Genomic DNA, 6,289 nt, shown 5'->3' with positions numbered 1-6,289 from the left:
AGCCGTTTTGGTCCTCACCTTTGGAATAGCCTGCCAGAGGATGTCGGGTCTGCAGAGACTGTTGATATTTTTAAGAGGAAGCTCAAGACACACCTTTTTAGTTTGGCTTTCAACAACTTTTAAATAATGTATCTTTTCTTTTGATTGAAGATAATTCTATGTTTTGCTTTGAATGTTTTAAAGCACTTTGAGTTGCATTTTTATGTATGAAAAGGGCTATATAAATAAAATGTGATTGATTGATTGATTGATTGATTGATTGTTATAATAGTGATGTGACATTAGTAAAAATCAGAGATGGGCACTTGACCCTTTTTTGCTGGTCCGTCCTCCGTCCACAACCTAGGTACCCTTCCGGCCTCGTCCCTCTCTCCTTATCCATAAAAATTATCGCCCCCGCCCGACCCCGCCTTTTTAAAGTGGTTCCGTCCTTAAAGGGGCGGTGGGGCCGGGATGGGCACGTTTTCACTAACAAGTTCATTTTATATTTTTTTTGATCAGGAAAATGAAAAGATTTGCCATTTTCTATTTTATCAATACATTTGGGAGAAATTAGGAAATAAGTGACACTATGAATAACGCCCCTTGATAATGAGAACAATGGCCGCGCCCCCCACCGTTCTATCCTTGTTCGGCCAGGGGGAAACCGATTCCAAACTCTCCATTGGAAATCATTGTACTTTCATTGCTTATAACTTCCAAAAACGGCGATCAATTGGCACCAAAACTTATGTGAACATCCCTACTAATGCCCACTTCAACATATCAAAAGGATTAACCCCTCCATGGCTGATTTATATGAGAATGAGGAAATGTGGAAGTCAGCAGAGCTACATAGGCTGGAACCAGCGCACACTGCTTCTTTGCTTAAAAAACAAACAAAAAAAAACACTGCTTCTTTGCTGATCACGGTTAGGACGCCCGAGGCATTAAACACCAGTCAGGATATTTACAGAGACTGAAGTGGAAATGAGACGTGCACATTTATTTGGAGGAGGAATGCCCCAGATTTTCGGCTTACAACGCGGCATCCAATTTGGAAGGTAACAGCCGAAATGGCACGTTTCAATGCGGCCACACTGTGCAGTCAGCCTCGCTGGAACTTTTCTTTCGCTGTTCGACGAGGGCTTTTGTCACTCTCACGCCGCTTCACTTGGGCAGAAGGGGGCTGCAAGCAAAAAGCAGAGACACTGCGCGCGACTGCTTGCGAGGCGACATGAAGACACAGGCTCATCTTCACCTCCACACGCTGGGCTAATGTTGTTGTTAATGTCTTAACGCCTTTTGTTTTAACGACCTGAAGCTAGTTGTTGCTAAACTTCTGCTGTCCCAATCCTACCTTTAACCGGGGAGGGAAGCGGGGGGCTCCAATCTGCCTGCTGCTGCTGCAAGCCGCGTCTCTCTGCCTCCTGAGACACGAGTTTAGCGTTGCTAAATGTCCGAAATATAACCAGTCGGGGTTCGTGTGCGCTTTCATGCTCTTGTCCGCTTCAACTTGTGAAAGTGGAGGAGCAATCGCCACGGTATTTTTGATTTTGTGGTGATCATAATGAGATCACGTTTTATGTCAATAAATCCAAACTATTGTGCAGAACACTTTTGTACTTTCACAGGTTGAAGTGGACAAGAGTAGTAATGTGCATTTGCATTTTGGTGGCGATAGGTCACCGTTTTAGACAACAGAACTGTCAAAGCGAGCAATATTACCAAGCATGCCTTCCTCGCGTGACGTAGGCCGCTGAGACCGAAAACATAACATAAGCCACGCCCCTTTTGGGGCGTGGAAATTTGTTGTAAACCTAATCACAAAAAAATACCTTAAATCACTACAGAGTCTTTTGAGGTGGGTATTTTAGTACTAATGTCGTTTTTACATGCAAACCTATTATATAAGTGCCAATGTTAAACTCACCCAAGTGTCACTTTAAGTCCACCCCCACCCACCAAAATAAATAAATAAATAAATAAATAAACCGTCTGTGCATGATGTGCCGTGGGAGAGATGCTAACGGCAGAGGTTTATTTAAAGCTCATTAGCTGGCTAATTTACTATTCAAACCCTGCCATGCTACAAACATGCCACTAGTAGTTACCCAACTGCGAGTTTGAACTGGAGCCCCATTGGGAATGCTGTGCACTGCACATATTCGGCCTGCACGGAGGGGAGTGTCATCCACTTGATTGCGATGTCGTAACCTTTTTTTTGTTTTTGTTTCGCCAGTCCTCGTCTTCTACCAAGCAAAGCTCTCCTTACTGTCGCGCAACGATCAAAAAGACAGCGACAACAATGGATATCGTGCCTGCTTACAACAGAAGGACCTAGATGACAAGACGATGCATTTAATTGTATTATGAAAACGATCTGGAAGGTGGCCGCGAAGGTGGTACGTGCGTGAATAGCTTCTTTAGATACACATACATGTTGAGTGTTATTGTATGACTGCTTGTAACTGTATTGTGCTTATTTGTCATAAGAGGGCTGTCGCTGACAAATGACGTCAACATTGGCTTCGAGGCGGGGTGTTTGCACCTATATGTTCTCTCTGTACTTGGCTCTCGAGGAGAGCAGTTCGTGTGTTGCTGAATAAAGTACGCCACTTGGCTAAAGAGAGAATTCGTCGGAATTATTCTTTTGCTGCGACCGGGCAAAAAGTTGTAAGCTTGCGCCGCTTCGTAACTGTAAGTTTTATCAGGTTATGGGCCCAGAGTCGCGAGAATAGATTCCGAGTGTAAGGCGAAGTGCACTTTAGCACCGTGGAGCAACGATCGCGAGTTAGCTGCAAAGTATAGCTAGTTTAGCGGCGGGAGCACTGCGGGAAGCTAAAGGCAGGCTAACGGGCAATAAAGCGGAGCTGCGAACACACGAGACATGGTGAACAGAGGCAAGAGCAAGTGGCCCACGTTCGACGGGAGAGCAGAGGAGTATGAGCTCTGGGAAGAAAGGATGTTGTGCTGTATGCACGGAGTGGGTTTGAAAGAGACTATCTTGATCGAGCCAACAGGCCCCCTGTCGGAGGAAGCCAGGGCCCTGGATGACAAGCTGAATACCGACGCATATTGTGCGTTGGCGCCACTCCTCGACAACACAAGTTTAGGACTCGTATTCAGAGATACAAAAGAGAACACTACATCGGCAAAGGTAGGCCCCCCGTATTGTCTCTCAATATATTACGATGACATCGCTGAAGAAAGCGGACACAGAGACTGTGACTGAATATGTCATAAGGGCTGAGCAGATTATCACAGCACTTAGAGCGCAGGTGAAGCGCCAAGCGAAGGGCTGATGATGGCAATGATTATGAGAGGGCTCCCGGAAAAGTACAAGCCTTTCACGCTGATGGTGACGCACAGCTCAGCGGACATGTCACTCAGGGAGTTCAAGAACAAAACTGCGGAACTTCGAGGCCGCGGAGGATACAGGCCCAGTCGCCGAGGAGACGCGAGAGAGGATGCTGAAAGCGCGGGCAGCGCCAAGGAAGAAAACCGGACCCACGACGGAGCTGACGTGTTGGCGATGCGGAGAGGGAGGTCACCGTAAAGATGAATGCTCAAAGACTGTTTGGTGTAACTCCTGTAAACACAAGGGGCACGCAGACAAAGCTTGTCGGAAGAAGAGCGGGCAGACAGCCCGCTACGCGCACGATGGTATCGACGACAGCGGCAGCGGCCATGAAACGCATCGAGACGACGCCAGGAGAGGTTACTCCTTCAGGACGGAGACAGAGGATGCCAGTCGGACAGCGCAGCAGATCCGGTGAACGGGACTGATCGTGGACACAGGTGCATTGTTCCACATTATCAACGACAAGAGGCGGTTCAAGGACTTTGTCAGCAACTTCAAGCCGGAGAAACACAGCATGGTACTAGCAGACGGGAAATGTATTTTTGGATTGGCACAAGGCAGGGGAGAAGCACAGGAATGTCTAATAGACAGTAAGAGGCGTCGGTGTACAGTCACGTTGGAGAACGCCCTCTACATCGTAAAGTCTGCTACCACTAACGGTGCCAAGGTGTTCTTCGAGGAAGGTAAAGATGTTCTTATGACGCCTGATGGTACAAAATTTAACATTTATGTGTCTAAGAGAATGTACTACTTGCAAACAGAGAGTGATGAGAGTGATGTGTAATGTCAGCCATGATATCCAGACATGGTACGAGATAATGGGACATTGCAATTATGACGATATATTGAAATTGCAGAACGTAACAGTAGGCATGCACATTAAAGGTGCAAAACACAGGCCTGATGAAGAATGTGACATATGCATAAAGTGGAAGTTCACCCAAACGAGAAACAGAAATCCAACTGACAAGGTAAAGACACCATTTGAACTCGTGAACACAGATCTAGCTGGTCCAATAAGCAACGAGTCCATAGATGGTTTCAAGTATATGCAATCTTTTACAGATGTGTATACAGGTGTGGTGTTTGTTTACTTTTTAAAAGCAAAGAGTGATGCACTTCAAGCTACAGAAAGGTTCTTGGCTGATGTAGCGCCTTATGGTACTGTAAAATGCATACGGTCAGACAACAGAACCGAGTTCACTAACAGCGAATTTAAAACACAACTGAGAAAGAACAAAATCAGACACGAAACTTCCTATCCTTACTCCCCGCACCAGAACGGAGTAGCTGAGAGGGAATGGCGTACTCTTTTTGAGATGGCCATGTAAGCTTATTGACTGCAACTTACCAAAGAGCCTGTGGAGCTATGCTGTTCAGGAGGCAGCATATACCAGAAATCGGTGTTTTAATAAGCGTACAGGTACCACACCGTACACAGCACTGACAGGCAAAAAGTGTGATTTATCCGGGATGCACAAGTTTGGATCAATATGCTATGCCTATCAACAAGACAGAGGTAAACTAGATTCTAGGTGTGAAAGAGAACACTTTGTAGGACACGACAAAGGCAGTCCAGCCTTTCTAGTTTATTATCCCCGTCAAGGAAAAGTGCAAAAGCACAGACTTGTGAAGTTTGTCACCAAAACGACATGTGAGAACGAAACACAGACTCATGAGTTGGAACTGGACTCCAAGGACTCATCGTGAGGACAAAGAGACACTGCAACCTAGTGGAAGCACGGACATGCAAACCGATGGTCCAAAATTACCAGAAGATGATGATGTCAAGCACCCAAAAGTGACATCACAGGTTTCAAGCAGCGGGAGATATCCCATCCGGGAACGTAAACCACCGGAGTATCTAAAAGACTATATTCAAGATAACAGCGAGGAGGATGACAGTACACTGGCTAGCATAGACTACTGCTACCGAACAATGTGTGATATACCTCAGAACTTTAAAGAGGCCATGACATCAACCGACTCAGAAAAATGGAAGAAAGCAATGGACGAGGAGATTAAGTCCTTAGAGTACAATCAGACTTTTGACTAAGTTACCAGATGGCAGGGATACAGTGGGAGGAAAATGGGTCTATTCTGTCTCGGAGGACAGTGATGGATGTGAACAGTACAAGGCCAGGTTTGTAGCTAAAGGATATAGCCAGAGGGCGGGAATAGATTATGGTGAAACATTCTCACCGACAGCAAATCTGACCACTGGACGTGTGGTGATGCAAAAAGCTGCCCAAGACGACTTGATCTTACACCAAATGGCCGACATAACGGCTTATTTGCATGCACCCATTGATAGAGAGATATACGTGGAACAACCTGAGGGTTATGAGAAAGATGATGGACTAGTTTGTAAACTAGAAAAGTCCATTTATGGCCTGAAACAATCAGGACGTAATTGGAATTTACTACTTCACAAATGCCTAATAGGGAACAAATTCATTCAGAATCCAGCAGACCACTGTGTATATACAAGAGAGTCTAGAGAAGAAGGGAAGGTAATAATTGTCATCTGGGTGGAAGACCTTATCATTGCTGCCAATAACACAAAGAGCCTAGAACAAGTGAAGAACATGCTTTCCACCAGGTTTGAAATGAAGGACCTAGGTAGGTTAAAACATTTTCTTGGCATGGTCTTCAGTCAGTCAGAAGGATGTGTCAATGTGTCACAAAACAAATAGCCTATGTGGAAAAGATCTTAAACCGTTTTGACATGCAGAAATGTAGAACAAGGGAGACACCTTGTGAACAATAGCTAGACTACACCGAAGATGCGCCTAAAATGACTGACGTAAAAATGTACAGAGAAGCTGTAGGCAGTCTCATATATTTGGCTACCTGTACACGCCCTGACCTATGTTTCGTGGTGAGCCGACTATCGCAACATTTTGCTGAATCCACAGACGAGCACTGGGTCACAGTAAAACATGT

This window comes from Filicampus tigris, chromosome 5 (assembly GCF_054856515.1).
Source record: "Filicampus tigris isolate MCC_2025a chromosome 5, RoL_Ftig_1.0, whole genome shotgun sequence".
Classification (NCBI taxonomy): domain Eukaryota; kingdom Metazoa; phylum Chordata; class Actinopteri; order Syngnathiformes; family Syngnathidae; genus Filicampus; species Filicampus tigris.
This window is presented reverse-complemented; position numbering follows the sequence as displayed.